General features: G+C 42.4%; 1 protein-coding gene across 1 annotated transcript in view; it reads left to right on the top strand.

Moving 5' to 3' along the window:
- The first annotated feature begins 970 nt into the window (after positions 1–970).
- KCNJ16 (potassium inwardly rectifying channel subfamily J member 16) overlaps positions 971–16,139 on the top strand; it is a 46,405-nt gene continuing 31,236 nt past the window's right edge. Inside the window, exon 1 of the mRNA XM_081899797.1 lies at positions 971–1,053. The gene's annotated coding sequence lies outside the window, so the exon portion shown is untranslated. The remainder of the gene's footprint in view (positions 1,054–16,139) is intronic.

The following is a 16,139-nucleotide window of genomic DNA, read 5'->3' on the forward strand; positions in this document are numbered from 1 at the left end:
AACCTCGGTTCCCAAATGCCTCCATTTTGGACCATTTTGGCTCCCGAACGCTGAAAACCTGGAAGTAAGTGTTCCGGTTTTTGAACATTTTTCGGAAGTTGAACATCTGACGCAGTTCCTGCAGGAAGCTCCTGCAGCCAATTGGAAGCTGCCCCTCGTTTGTCAAACATTTCGGAAGCCAAATGGGCTTCTGGAACAGATTACATTACATTCAACAACCAAGGTTTGATTGTATTTTGAAGATTTATATATCACTTCACACCATAGCTGTGGTTCATCATTAATGAGCCATAAACACAAAACGTGCTTTAAATGCTCTTAGCATGTTGGAAAATGTATTGTTTTTAGCAGGTATGCAATAAATACAATTAATGGACAAAAGTACCAAGGTTCACAAAATGTTTAGGGGTATGCGTACCCCTGTGTCCCCCCCAGAAAAAAAGCACTGGCTGTATGTATGGAGTGTCTGAAGATTATTGTGTTCCCCCTTCTGGAGCCGCCCTGGCACTGATTAACTGTTCCATTTAATGCACCACCCACCTCCTTAATAGTAGCTTAACCTTTTGCCTGCTCTGGAAATTTCCACTCCAACTTAGGGCAAACAGAGGAAAGAAAGAGGATCAAAAAGAGAACTCTTCTGAGATGACTATTCCCTTTAGTAACTTTTCAATAGGTAACACCAAACCAGGTATTTGTATTATGAATGGTGGTTGGATTTTTGTTTTTCTTGACCCAGGAAATCTTTCTCTTTTTCACGGTTGTTGAAATCCTAGCTTGAATGTGTGCCAGTGACTTTTGTGAATATTTCAGCACACTTTTTTTTTAATGGGGTGGGCATGGCGGCAAGGAAACGGGCTGCCTGTCACCTGATTCTCAAGATGCCAGGAGCGACCTAAGCAGATTCCTGGAGCTAGATTACAGCTGCAAATTGGGGTAAATGTTTAACTGGGGACTTTGGAGGCTGTGGCTTTGGAGATGTCTGATCCTTAACACAACCCTTGTTTTCTTTTACAGTTTCGTGATTGCAGGCATGGAGGTAGCAAAGGGACAATGGTAAGTGGCTTCATATTTGATATCCCTGTTCCTGTTACATCTATAAATTTGACGCCGATACCAGTGTTTTCCTGAGTGGCATTCTCTACAAAGAAACAGCAGAACATCAAAACTGTGCCAATATTCTCCCAGGGAAAAGAAGGCAATGTTTTAGAGCAGAGAAAAGGGCAAGCACCTTGACTGACATGAAAAGGTTTTGGAGGGTGTTGTTGATTTGATTTACTTGGCATCTGTGGTGATTTGTCTCTTGGACCAAGTTGGTTGAAAGCTCTGAAGTTGAGCTCTTGCCATTAGGAGGATCTCTCTCACCTGCAAATCGACTTTGCTCTCACAAGGAAGTTGTTGTAATCGTGGACATTTTATGGTGGGAAACAGACGCATACTGAGGAAACATGCCTCTTAAATACATAGGATTGATTCTGAAGGAATGTGTTTCCTCTATGCACAGATACTCTTGGAGTAAATCAGTTGAGAACTGCTTGAATATGAAATCCACATGGGTTTTTGAAAGGTTCATAATCAGGAGCAAGCAGGAAATCTAATCTAATGCAATGAAAGCAATCATAGAGAATGTGATGTGATGTTAAAACAAGGGCTTCATGTGAGTGAGATCCTAATGGCAATGATAACATTTTCCATATGTGTTCCTCTGTAGGTATTTTTCCATGGGGAAAAATGTTCCATTGCAATGGGCGCCTAATGTTTTCTTTCTTTCTTTCTTTCTTTCTTTCTTTCTTTCTTTCTTTCTTTCTTTCTTTCTTTCTTTCTCACTGAGGAGTGGACAGGACAGTTAACAAACCCACACAGGCAAGCCTCAGAGCAGAAACTCTCCTTGAGAAATATTTGTGGAGAGTTAGTGGAGATCCCTATTCCTCAGAGTTACAATTCTTGATTCTCCATCCCTCTTCCCAGAGAAGTCTGAGAATTGTAACTCTGTGAGAGGAATAAGGGCTCCTCATGACACTCAGCACCATTAACAAACCATAATTCCCGGGATACTTAACAGGGAGGAGCAATGACTCTTTAAAGTGGCATGATACTACTTTATAGTGCAGATGAGGCCTAATTCTAGTTTTGCCTGCCTTCTCCTGCCTTCTATGAATGGCTGGCCAGAGATCTTTTGTCACCTGAGCAAGGCCAGTCCTACCATGAGGCAAAGTGATGCAGCTTCCTCAGACAGCAAATTCTGAGGCAATGACTAGAAAGGTGTACCATGTGGCCTGCCCTGCAGCCCCTAGGCCAGCTTGCTGCCATAGCATTGCTGGTGTACCAGTGAAGTGACCTGAGGTGACCCATCTTGGGTGGCCACAGCGAGCAGGAGATCACAATCTGGCCTCAGCGTCGGCGGCTTCCAACTTGGCTTTGGATCAGCCAAAGACACAGCCAAAACCAAAGCTAGGGAGAGCAGTAACAACGCCTCCTGGAACATCCAATTTTCACATATGCTCTCAGTGAAAAAGGGGAGTTCCTACAGAGCAGATGCATTGCTACTGGTCTCCTTCCAACCTGGATCTGTGTTGGGAGCCATTAGTGGGACATATTGCCTCAGGCACAGGGCCAGCTTAATATATTTTGGCACCTGAGGCAAACCACAAAATGGCATCCTCTCTCCACCAGGGAAGAAGGGGTGAGTGAAGATCTACCTCAGGAACAAGGGGGCGGGGAGTAAAGCTCTACACTGGAATCTGATGCCTCTGTGGATCCTGCTGCCTGAGGTGGTCTCCTCATCTTTCCTCATGGGTGGACCATCCCTGCTGCCGGTGGTGTGGTGGTTGGGGCTTCTGGGTTACAGAGGAAAGGGGTTTTGGACAGGCCTGAGCCTCAGCACCTCTCTTCTTAAACATGCATTTCAAACTTGAATAGCTCTGTAGGTCAGAAGGGGGGAGGAAACTGAACAAAAAGCTATCTGCCCATTTAAAGTAATGTCTTCAACAGTTGTTGTTAAGTTTGAAAAGCCCATTAGGTTTCAGGATCTTCACTCCCATTTGTTCCCTCCTGGGTAATTACTGTTGGTGTGGGAAAATAAGAAAAGTTCTTTGTAGGTCATCACTTGGGAGCTAAGGAGGTCAAGCACAACTCCAAGCTAACATGGTAATCAGCATGATTTTGGGCAAAGTGGGGCAAAAACGCCTTTCTCCTCATGCATTCTTTCTGCTGTGAGCGTGAGCAACACAGAAGATGAGTTCTACTGATAAGAACTTGCCTGCTGTGACAATGACGGCTGAAGCTTTATGCCAAGGATGGATTTGGATAAATCTGCTATGAATTCACAAATAAAACCCACAGGGGTAATTTTGAAAGTAATTTTTCCTTCAAAATTAAAGTAACTGTTAACAGCGAGCTTTTCTCCAGCTCTTTAGAACTCTTAAAAGTCAATTAATATAGCTCAACCATCAATCTGTATTCTAGGTGAGTTGTTGGATAAATTAAACGTGACTTAAGTTAAAGATGGTATCATACTCCTATCATTCATTAGTGCCTTAGATGGGTTCCTGTTCTACTCTTTTATGCCTGTTAGCACTCCACTTTCTATGAAAAGATACAGGGCAGCAGTGAAAATCATTTCTCTTCTACCTACTTTTCTGAAAGAAAATATTCCTTTAAAGCCAATTCTGTGCATGCTTAGAGCTACTATACAGTGTGGCTCTGTCCTGGGTGTGGGGAGGACACCATTCTCTGCAGTGCTTCAGGCTGCAAAATGTCTTAGAGCAGCCCTGCTTTGAAGCTAGAGACTTTTAGGTAGGCTTGACCTTCTAAGTCCTTTTTGTTTCTTCATGGACAATCTCTTTCCTGGGCCACCACAGTCTCACTTCATTCACATTTTCCACTGCAGACAGGGCAAGCTTATAGAAATCTCCTCAGAAGCAGATTGCACTGGTTTCAGTGGTGCTTACTTCCAGAAAATGGGTTTGGGCCAACTTAACATTTTCTGCTGTTGACCTTTCCTCTTTTCCCTATCCGTGATCTGGGATTCACATTCGGCAGAATGAGGTGCTAATTGAGTGGCGAAATAAGAGTGCTGAGGTGATAAAATTGGCTGGATCAGTTCAGGTAGTGGTGGTGGTGGGAGGTGGAATCACATTTTAACATTCTTCATTTTTTTTAAAAGGGGAAAAAATAAGAAACTAGTGCAGCAAAAGAACAAACTGGGATAGGACATTTCTCCCTGATTGGTTGGCCTCTTCCTCTCCCATCTTGTAGCAAGCCGAATAGTGGGAAAGCAATAAAAACAACTTTCTCCATCTGTACTCCAGTCCACTCTATCATCTCAGGAGTCTGCATAGACTAGACTGGTTTCACCTCCCAAGTGATCTGAGCAGAGATTGTGTCACATTTGTGATCTCCTCTGGGTTAAGGTTCACACTTTGGATGCGAACAGAAATGTTTAAAAGCAGTTTCAACTGCCCCATCCTTTTCATCAACATGCACCATAGACCACATTTCTGAACCCAGTTAGGTGGAACCCATTGAATTCAGTGGGTCTTACTTTTGAGGATGTGTCTCTAGGGCTGTTGAGATCCATAGCAATGTCACTTCCAAGAGGCATCTAGGCGAAAGTGCTTTGACCAGCTGTTAACCCAAAGTCTATAAAAACCAGTGATTGTCAATAAAAAGTAGCCTCTGGAGCACTTCTTAATAGATGAGCCGTAGGCGGAACAGTCCATGCCAAAAGAGTGGGATTTCACACTTGCTTGTCTGCCTGGGGGTATATTTAGCAATTTGAATGCTCGTGATTTGATGAACAGTTGCTGCCTCATGAAACAGATGGCTTGCGAAATGATCTCTAGGAAGGCTATATAAGGTCAAACACCAAACGTCCTTTCTCACATTTAATAGCACCGACATGAATGCTGAGTTTGGAAAATGGTGCTTGCAAGGCTGAGGTGCCAAAACTTTCTCAGTTTTGGAAACAATGCAATCCCTCTCTGGCCTTTTATTTTCAATAGCTTGTTGCCATGTTTTTATCACGCTGTGGTAAGTAGGCTGGATCTGGCATGTGGGTAAGAGATTACCACTTGACCAGACCTGATCTGGGATGCCATTTGTGTACAGAAGCCTCTTTTAGGGGGTGAATTCTCTTCTCTGGGCTTGGATGTGGGAGTCTGCCACATGTCTTCATTCTCTGGTGAAGAACAATTTTCCACCATGTGTTCTGATGAACATGAGAAAACGAAACCATATTGATATTATTTTTCAAGTTTTAAACTATTACTTGCCATCTTCAAATGAAGCTTTCCTGACAAGATGCTCAACTTAAAATAGTCATCTTAATGTAGTCACAAGCAATCTTTCCCCTAGAGGAAATAATCATTCTTGATCAAAAATGTCATTTTTTGAGGGAGGGGGAAAAGTAGAAGGCTCCATCACATAATTTATGAACAGAATATCTGACACTTGATAGTAACAGAGAATTCTAACTTCTAGTGAAATTACTGGCTGCCAGTAAAAGATAATTCTTATGCAACCATTCCAGCAAAAGAAAAAAGAGAGGGGGTGCAGGGAGAAAAATGAAATGAAATATTTGGCGTGTTATCTATTAGTCTATTGTACTTACTTGCTTTCTTTCAAAGTAATTGTGCAATAATGATAGTTCAGTAGATGTCATGCGTTGATGGTGTTTATTCGCTATGCAAATTAAAATGAAAGTCAACTGAAAAATGGTTCTAAATTGTTGCATTTCTTGTCAATAGACTTGGTCTTTGGGGCTTTGAAATCCTGAATCACGGCTTACGTTCTGGAAATGGGGCTCCCGCAGGACTTGACATGAAATCATAGAATTGTAAAGTTGGAAGGGACCCTGAGGGCCATCTAGTCTAACCCCCTGCCATGTAACTGTCCCATACAGGGATTGAACCAATGACCTTGGCATTATTAACCCCACGCTGCAACCAACTGAGCTATCCATGCACTGAAGTTCCTTAAAATGAATGGAGATTACGCAGCTGCAACATTTGTTGGGGTCATCCCTTTAACTGGTGGGAAAAATATTGTTAAGGTTGGCAGGATTTTATGATTACTTTGCTTTTTTATACTTAATAATTTATAGAGGCAACCGCGATGCATGATCCAAATCAGCCTTGTTAAGGAGTCGAGAGATTGAGATACAACAGCTGGCTGTGCTGTGGACAGTCAAAGGGATTTTTAAGGGATTTACTCATTATCATAGAAATCACATACTGTCTTGCCTTTCTCATTTAGTCTGATAGAGGAGGGATCTATTCCTTGCTGCTGCTCTTTCCCTTGGGCAAAAATGCCATTATCATAGCTGTGCCAGTTTCGCTCCTGTTGCTGTGGCAGAGCTGATCGGAATATTTTGCAGCAAAAGAAGCTTCTGCTGAAAGCGTTCGCTCTCGTTAAAATAAACAAACGCTGACAGTGTACCCACTTACCCATTTAGAGCACAAAGCAGTAGTTTATTTGACATACACAATGCAGAATTCTTTGCAGTCATCCTCAATAAGCTGCTTTTAATCCAGATATATTCTAGATTTTCAGCCCACAAGAGAGGGTGTGGTTACTGAAAATGTGTTTTGATATCCTCCTCTCGATGAGGTTTCCATGCCTTCTCCATGCCCTCCAACACAATAATGAAGTAGTAGTTGTGGTTTTGGTGTACACCACCACCCACAGCAACACTGGGCAGGTATGACTACACCCCCTAAAGCTGGGGCCACCTCCATCTGTTATCAGTGAAGTCAATATGGGCTACTGAGTGGGCACTTCTGGAGAACCACAGCCAATTGCAAATCTCTAACAATTGAGCCTGCATAATGCATGTTGGGGGTGAGGGGGAAAGCTTCTTTGCCATGCTAATACATTGCATTTTTACAGAAACATATAGCAAATTGTATGCATGCCATCTAATGGAAGATGTGGAATGGCTTTTAGATCTGAAATTCTGAAGTCATTCACAAATCTGTTCACAACAAACCTGCTCACAAATCACACAGTAAAGCCAGTGTAAAGGTAAAGCGACCCCTGACCGTTAGGTCCAGTCACGAACGACTCTGGGGTTGCGGCGCTCATCTCGCTTTACTGGCTGAGGGAGCCAGCGTACAGCTTCCGGGTCATGTGGCCAGCATGACTAAGCCGCTTCTGGCAAACTAGAGCAATGCATGGAAACACCATTTACCTTCCCGCCGGAGCGGTACCACTTTGATGTGCTTTCGAACTGCTAGGTTGGCAGGAGCTGGGACCGAGTAATGGGAGCTCAGCCTGTTGCAGGGATTCGAACTGCTGACCTTCTGATCGGCAAGCCCTAGGCCCTGTGGTTTAACCCACAGCGCCACCTGCGCTGTAGTGTTGTGGATAGTATCAAGCTAGGACTGTAGGGGCTGAGGTTCAAATCCCTACACTGTCATGAAGTTCACTGAGTGATCTCGGGCCAGTCATTATCTCTATGTCTAATCAACCTCATAGGGCTGTTGTGAAAATACAAATGCCACACCTGCTTTGGCCCTGAGCCGCAGGGTTGTCGATATTTCATTAAGTTCCCTAAAGTTTGGACAAAATACCCTATCAGCAAAGCCTCTGTTGAAAAGCAGGGCCATCTTCTTAGCAGCCTCTTTCTCACCACAGATCAACTTATGCTTCCACAAATAGAAAGCAGATATACACCACACACATACAATTGCAGAGCAATGCAAATAATTGAACATGGCTAGTTAACTTAGTGGAAAATTTTCTCTTGATACCAGATACTGCAAATAGGGCAACCGATTGTTAAAACAGATCCCCTGCAACATCTGTCAGTGAAGCTTGTCAAACACATTTCACTCAGAGCTTGAAACAAGGCAATGGAAAATGGGAAGATCAAACACAGATTAGACCAACCTGCTTTGTGCAATTTAGTCTCCTTGATTGCAGATGTTTACCTTACCATAACAATCACATCAGTTTAATAAAGCTCATTCATATGAACATAATTTATATTTTGAGCCGGGTGATGCTCATATTAATATTTTTAGTTAGGCCATGCTTTTCATTGGAAAACTCCTTCCTAGCTATTCTCATTTCTTCTTATCTATGGCATTTAATTTCAATAAGTAAGAAATCACTATCCACCCACCTGGTCTATACTGAAGCTGAGTATATACCGATGGAAAAGTGGCTCCCCATTCATGTTAATGAATAACATTTATACAATGTGGATTAGCTCTGAAGGCTAGAATGACCATATTAATATGGAGGTGCTGCTACTGAAAAGAAAGATATCTCAGCTTCAAGATACCTAGTGGCTTTGATAGCTTGAAGTATTTTTTGCCAGTTGCGACAGGTGCGCCAGTTGAAATCCTTCAAAGACATAAATTGCCAGGCCTCTGTTATCTGTGCTCAGGGAGCTTCTTGTTTAGATTATTTCAGGGCGTGTTGTATATAGGACTGTCTCTGAAAACTGGAAATGTTAGAATATGTCAGCACAATAATAAACTGGGCCCAAGTGTTTGGCGCATGTCACTCTAGTTTTGGAACAGCTACCTCATCTGCCAGTCCATTTCTGGACAAAATTAAGAACACTGGACTTTTTTTAACCTAAGCAGGTTGGAAGCAGGATACCTTAACATCTGCTTCTTCCCACGTGAATCTGCTGTTATTGAGATCAACCTCAGAGGCCCTGCTTGGTGTCCCTACTCCCTACCAGCCCCTCCATCTGGAGTAAGGCAGAGAGGGGACCTTTTCAGTTGTGGTTCATAGGAATTTAGGCCTTTGGTCTATCTATCTCAGTATTGTCTACAGTGACTAGCAGGATTCCACACATGGAGTCTCTCCTAGGATCTCTTGTATGCAGGGCAGATTCTCTGCCCATGAGCTATGGTTTCACACAGGCATCTGATTGGACATTCTGATAAATAGGATGCTATATGGGCCTTTGGTTTGATCCAGAATACTTTTATTATATTATGATCACGTATGGCCCTCTCCCTTAAGGAGCGGACACTGAGGTCCAGCTCCAAGGGCCTTATGGCTGCTCCCTCACTACGAGAACTGAGGTTACAAGGAACCAGGCAGAGGGCCTTCTCGGTAGTGGCACCTGCCCTGTGGAATGCCCTCTTATCAGATGTCAAGGAAATAAACAACTATCTGACTTTTAGAAGACATCTGAAGGCAGCCCTGATGTTTGATTGTGTTTTTAATATTCTGTGTTTTTAATATTCTGTTGGAAGCCACCCAGATGGGCGGGGTATAAACAACAAATTATTATTATTATTATTATTATTATTATTATTATTATTATTATTATATGGACACTGTCCACATTTCTTCTTTTCGGGTATCAGGTGAAAACATTTTAATTTGCTCGGGGTTTCTTGAGTTTTTTTCCTTTTTGTCTTTTAGCTATTTAGGCTAAAAGGATTGCTGAGGATGAAACAATGTTTTTAGATTCACTGTTGCTCATCAGCTTCTCAGCATGTGATAAGCTTTCATTCTCCAACTGTGAAGGCCTCTCTTTTCCAGTATCTAAAGAGATCTGCACATAATAATGTATGTGTCAATGTTGTGTTTATCGTGGCTTGCTTGCTATTATGGTGCTGAAAGGATAGCGCCTACTCCTAAAATCTGTCAGGGTATAGATCGGGAGTAGCTAAATATCGTGCTTATTTGTTGATAGAACTAAATGGAGCCTGCGTTATAGCTCCAGAGGAGTGAATGTTACTTTATACATTCTTATTTGTTTTTTGGGGGGGCATCTGAGGACATAGCCTTGCCTAATATGTTGCAATATTTGGTTAGAGAATGCTGTTTCACCTACATGAGAGCAAAAGTTCCCAGAAGTTTCTTGGTAAAGCATGTATGCATTATTTAAAATTCAATGAAACAAAGGTGCAATTGTTTCAGAAACAAAATCTGCTATGATCTTTCCCTGTCGCGGACTTTGATTCGAAAGGCCAATGTATTTGTTAAGAAAAATAATAATGTACAGTGGTACCTCTGGTTAAGAACTTAATTCGTTCTGGAGGTCCATTCTTAACCTGAAACTCTTCTTAACCTGAGGTACCACTTTAGCTAATGGGGCATCCTGCTGCCGCCACGCCGTCGTACGATTTCTGTTCTCATCCTGAAGCAAAGTTCTTAACCCGAGGTACTATTTCTGGGTTAGCGGAGTCTGTAACCTGAAGCATCTGTAACCTGAGGTACCACTGTGATGCAAACTTCTTGGGTCTGCACCACTTTAGAATGAGGAAGAAGGATTTGCTCCTGCAAATCAAAAATACCCTCTTCCTTTTTCGCTAGCTTTTCATGGTCAAGCTTTTGCTCACTGTTTTAACACGCAGCATTTAAACATGCAGTTTCAGTAATATCAGAATTAATTCTGTCACCTGCGTGTCAGCATTCAAATTAGCACTGCCGTTGTATAGTTAGTGTGGGGACCCTGTGGCCCTCCAGATGTTGTGGTATCCCTGACCATTGGCCACGAGGGCTGGGGCTGATTGGTGATGGAGTCCCACAAGTCTCCCACTTCTGAACTGAAGTACTGTTCCTTCCCAAAGTATAGCACTACTAAGATCTGTTGACTTTTTGATGGCTGGATTAGGCCTTAATATTTTACTGGGAAATTAAGCTAAAAAAAGCTCACCGCCAACAGAATGTAAACGACAAAGTGGTCATGCAAATAAGTCTGTAAAGTTTAAAAATAACGCGTGTAAAAATAGGAACACAAGTAATATGAAAGGTTAGGATCTAATTAATTTATACAAAAGACCTCAGTAGTGTCTACATATATTGGTGTTGTTTTTGCTAATCTTTTTCCAAAGCTGTTGAACAGAAATAGCCTATTATGCAACTCAATGGAAAGCTGTTCCATCTCACTGAACATATAAAATGTTCCATCCTTCACCCCTTCTTGGTTTTTTAGCTGTTGACACTGTTCACCTGAGAATATGCTACATCTTTATCCCTTTGTGGCTGCATCTACCAAGCCTTTGACCACAGAACTGAATTGATAATATTTGTGCATTAATACAGTTATCCTTTCCCAGGTGTTAATCTCTGCTAGAGGCTGTAGGCTGATAAATGATTTGGGCAAAATGAATGCCAACGCCTACACTTGGCACAAATAGAAAGCAAATTGACATTAGATTTTAGGTGTTAAATGTCAATAACATTTCACCCTTTCACAATCCACAGTGTGTACACACGAAGTTTCGACTGACTGATAATAAAATTGCGCAGATAGAAAAGGCAATCAAACCCATTGTTTACAAGGCTGCTACAACAGAATGATGAATAGGAGATGTGAGCTGGGAGTTTTATTTAATGAGATCAGTGAGTCCTTGGACATGGAGAAAAAACCAAACGCAGCGGGATGTGTGTGACCACATGATGCTGTTATCCTTGAATGGCGCACTTGAATCCTGAGCTAAAGTAGCAGTGATTTTTCATGCATGTTGTAGCTTAAGGAGAGGTGGACAAAGGCACCAATTCAACAAATGGGACTTACTCATAGTTATCTGCTGAACTTGAATTCTACCTTGCCTGAAAAAAATAGCCGAGGTGGAAAACAACAACAGGAAACCCACAAAATATCATAAAATGACAATATAGTACAGAATAAAAATAGTTAAAAGGAAACTGGCAAAACATCAATCAAAACAACTAACTAAAATCAATTTTGACAGAAGCTTAAGGGCAACAGGCCTGGTGTTTTTTTTTAAAGTATTAGACAGCAAATAATTAGAAATGGACCTTCCTTGGGCACAGAGTTCTAGAGCCTGCAAATAGCTGTTGAGATGGTTGGAGAATGAGCTCAGCTGCATATGGAATCACAGAAAAGGCAGAGGGGTGTCAGTAATAACCACAATCTGTTCATCATTTAAAGGTCACCTAGATAGTAGTAGTAGTAGTAGTAGTAGTAGTAGTAGTAGTTGTTGTTGTTGTTGTTGTTGTTGTTGTTATTATTATTATTATTATTAACCTATGGTATCAAAAGGAGGCCAATTATACCTATGACTCTTTTACCAATCCAGGTTTTCTTGCTTCCTTGAGAAAAAGGAACACAGTTTGAATGAAATATAGGAGACAAATAAGTGCCTTTTCCTTCCCTTCAGAAGGAAAATGACAGGAAGATTGTTATTTGGATCAAGGGAAGAAGCAGTTTGTTTCCCTCTGTCTTGAGACCTTTCTGATGTTGTGCCTGTGGGTTTGTTTGTTTGTTTGTTGTTGTTGTTTTGGTTACCTGTTACACTGAGAGAGAAAAATAAAGCAAAGCCAAGTTAAAATTTTTTATATATAAATTACAGCCATCCCCAGAGTTTCACAGTCCTCTCTTCTCAAGCGAAACCTTGGATGAAAATGGCCATCGTAAGGATTTTTAAAATAGGTATTAAATAAGCCTGCCTGACTCATCATAGGTATGGAGTGGACACACGGGCATGCAAAATTGCTTATTTTGGAAGACATTTTAAGGCTTAGCCAAATTTTTCAGAGCAATGACAAATACAGGGGATTCCCCACCCCCCCATTCATTTAAACGTTGAAACAATAAATTTGAAATGACCGGTGGCAGCAACTTTGTAACGGATGCCACTGATCCAAACCTATAATCAACTGAAAATGTTATCCCCTTTAACATCTGAACAACAGGTTCTGAGTGAACATGAACCTGATACTCCCTGCTTGTCTTAGGAGTGTTTTTATCACCTGATCATTCCTGAAGCCTAGACATTGAGGAATCCATCTCTGACAACCTTATTCACTTGCTGCTGAAGCTGGCAGAGATCACTTCTGCTAATAGTATTCAGTTCTTCTGCTTGTCTAAGCCAAAGGTCTTTCAAACATTAGCCCCATCTTCTGGCGCCAACACTTTCGGAGGCGTACACCCCGTGCAAGGCAGCTTGTGAAAATTAAAACCACAATGAAATGTATCAATAAAGTACAGGCAGGCAGGACAGATCGAAATAGTCATCAGTGCAGACCCTTACCTAAAGCAGTTCAGCAAAAGTCTGCTGGTGTAGGAAAGTCTCCACCAGCTGACAAAAAATGGTGAAAGGGTCGTGGGAACAGCAGAGGACAAGGTGTTCCACAATCTTGGTCTCCCCCCCCCCCCACAAGGCAAATAAATTAGAAACAAGGGGGGGCACCAGGCAAGCCTTCAAGTATTGTGCAATCACAGTAAGTGGACTTACTTACACATTCCTTGTGGGCGGAAGCCTACAAAAAACTAACAAGTACCAACCAGTTGGAACTGTAGAGAACCGGGTTCGAATCCTTGTTCCTATTGTAGGAGGAGAGAAGACGTTATGCCTGAGAATGTATAGACAGTGGTGCTGAAGTTGTTACTTGACATGGGTTTGTTTCTGTTAAGACGGTTATATTATTCACTGTTACATTGTTATGCCTGCTGTTTTACAGACCTTTAACTGTGAATTTTACTACTTAAGTTAACTCAGCGAGGCTGCTCACAGTTTCAATGCATTTTTCATAAACATTTTTTAATATGTTTTGGGGGTTTGGTTGTTTACTTTAAAAATTGAATTAACTTTTATTGTCTGAAGTACTGTTGTGTAATATATTTGCATTGCTCCTGCTTGTTAGGTTTTCATATGCTATACAGTGGTACCTCAGGTTACAAACACCTTGTGTTACAAACACTTCCGGTTACGGACTCCGCTAACCCGGAAGTAGTACCTCGGGTTAAGAACTTTACCTCAGGATGAGAACAGAAATTGTGTGGCGGTGGCAGCGGGAGGCCCCATTAGCTAAAGTGGTACCTCAGGTTAAGAACAGTTTCAGGTTAAGAATTAAGTTCGTAAGAAGAGGTATCAGTGTGTGTGTGTGTGTGTGTATGAATGAAGATATTTTAGTTTCATTGTGGATCTGAAAGCAGAGAGGTGACAAGGGATGAATTTCTATCTTTCTTAAAGAAGTCCTCAGGAAAATGTACACACACATTTGTTGACATTTCCAATATACAGTGGTACCTCTGGTTGCAAACGGGATCCGTTCTGGAGGCCCGTTCGCAACATGAAAAGAGTGCAACCCACAGTGGCACATCTGCACATGCACGGGTTGCGACTCGCCGCTTCTGCGCATGCGCACGACGTCATTTTGTGCATCTGTGCATGTGCGAGCGGCAAAACCCAGAAGTAACCCTTTCCAATACTTCCAGGTCACGGTGGGACGTAACATGAAGCAAACGTAACATGAAGCAAACGTAACATGAGGTATGACTGTATACATTTCATAATTTTGCCCTCCAAGTCATGGAAGGCTGCAAACATAGCACAGGTGAACTGCCAAAGGGGGCAGGACTTTCCCCCCAAGTGAGTAAACAAAATGTGTGGGAAAGTTTATTATATGGATTTACATGACACGTGTCTCTGACATGGCTTTTTAATCTGAGCCTGCAGTGGAGCTGGCAAAGGGAAGAAAGGGAGGAAGCTGCCTGGAGGCTCATCCTACTGTACCAGGATACAACATATGAAAAAAGAAGAGAGGGCAAGCAGCTGTTTTCTGGCCACTGAGGGGGAATACAAACTTCAGAGACCCGTCTCCTCTTCCTTGCCATCTTCTATCCCTCTGCAGAAGCATCTCTCCCCCCCCCCAACTTTCTCCCTGCAGCTTGAGTTTGCGCCAACATTTTCAGAATCTAGTCCAGTCGCTGTCACTCAACGCACCTCTCTTGCATGCCTTAAGAATCCTGCATTACCTGAGATTATAGGGACAAAATGTTCCATTTGGTGGGTTTATGGCGTCCATGAAATGCTTTGCAAACAGTTTACTCTGGTTTCACGAGGAGGGCTGAGGAAGAAGGAAGGATGAAAAGCTGTGAGCGGATCTGAGCCGCGACAGACGAATAGTTCAGATTCGTGGTTGTCTTGCCAGCACACCTGTAGAGAACCATACTGTGGTGAATAGATTCTATTTCTTCAAAATAGAATAGAATAGGAAAGTTGCAAGCAATAGATCAGCCCAATTAACTGAATAAAAAGAGAGCACAGGCAGTGAAGTTTCCTAAGGCAAGAGGGATCAGCTCTCTCCCAACTTCTGGGCACATTTACAAGCTCATCCTGTGGCTCTGCAACAAAGGACTAGGAAAAATTCTTCCTCCTTGCCACACAACCCTTGGGTATGTGAACTTGACTAGAGCCCTGTGGCCCCACCAGGTCAGTGCTCACCCCAGAGGAGCACATGCCAGACCTCCCTCCATTTTGTACCCCTAACCTTTGGTTATAAAAATGTCAAATGGCTGCTGCTTGACATGGCTAGAGGCTCTATGGGGAGGTGATGCATTTCCACTACAACTGGGAGATCCTCCAAGTGCCCCCATTTTCTGGAGACTGTCCCAGATTTACAGAAGCCATCTTGGTTTCTGATTTGATCCTGGACTGTCCCGCTTTTCCTTAAGAAGTCCCTATTTTCATCGGAGAAATGTTGGAGGGTATAGTGTTATGTGATCCCTGAAACAAGGAAATAAATAACTATACAGTGGTACTTCTGGTTGTGAATGGGATCTATTTCGGAGGCCCGTTCGCAACATGAGCAGAACGCAATCTGCATCTGCGCGTGCGCAGGTCGCGATTTGCCACTTCTGCGCATGCGTGTGACATCATTTTGCGCATCTGCGCAAGCGCCAAAACCTGGAAGTAACCCTTTCTGGTACTTCCGGGTCACTGTGGGATGCAACCTGAAAATGCGCAACCTGAAGCAAACGTAACATGAGGTATGACTGTACAACCTTTAGAAGACATCTGAAGGCAGCTCTGTCTAGAGAAGTTTTTAAATGTTTAATTATGTTTTTAGATATGTTGGAAGCCACCCAGAGTGGCTGGGGCAACCTAGTCAGATGGGCGGAGGTATTATTATTATTATTGAATAGAATGTCCCTCTATTCATCAGAGAAAAGTCAGAAGGTTAATATATTATTATTCCATGTGCTATAGACACTGGAATAATAATATATTAACCTTCTGACTTTTCTCTGATGAAGGATGTTCTTCTCATTATAGGGGATTGGAATGCTAAAGTAGGGAGTCAAGAGATAAAAGGAACAACTGGCAAGTTTGGCCTTGGAGATCAAAACGAAGCAGGGCAAAGGCTAATAGAGTTCTGTCAAGAGAACAAGCTGGTCATCACAAACACGCTTTTCC

Source organism: Podarcis melisellensis (assembly GCF_964234715.1).
Source record: "Podarcis melisellensis genome assembly, chromosome: 2".
In the NCBI taxonomy this organism is placed as follows: Eukaryota; Metazoa; Chordata; class Lepidosauria; order Squamata; family Lacertidae; genus Podarcis; species Podarcis melisellensis.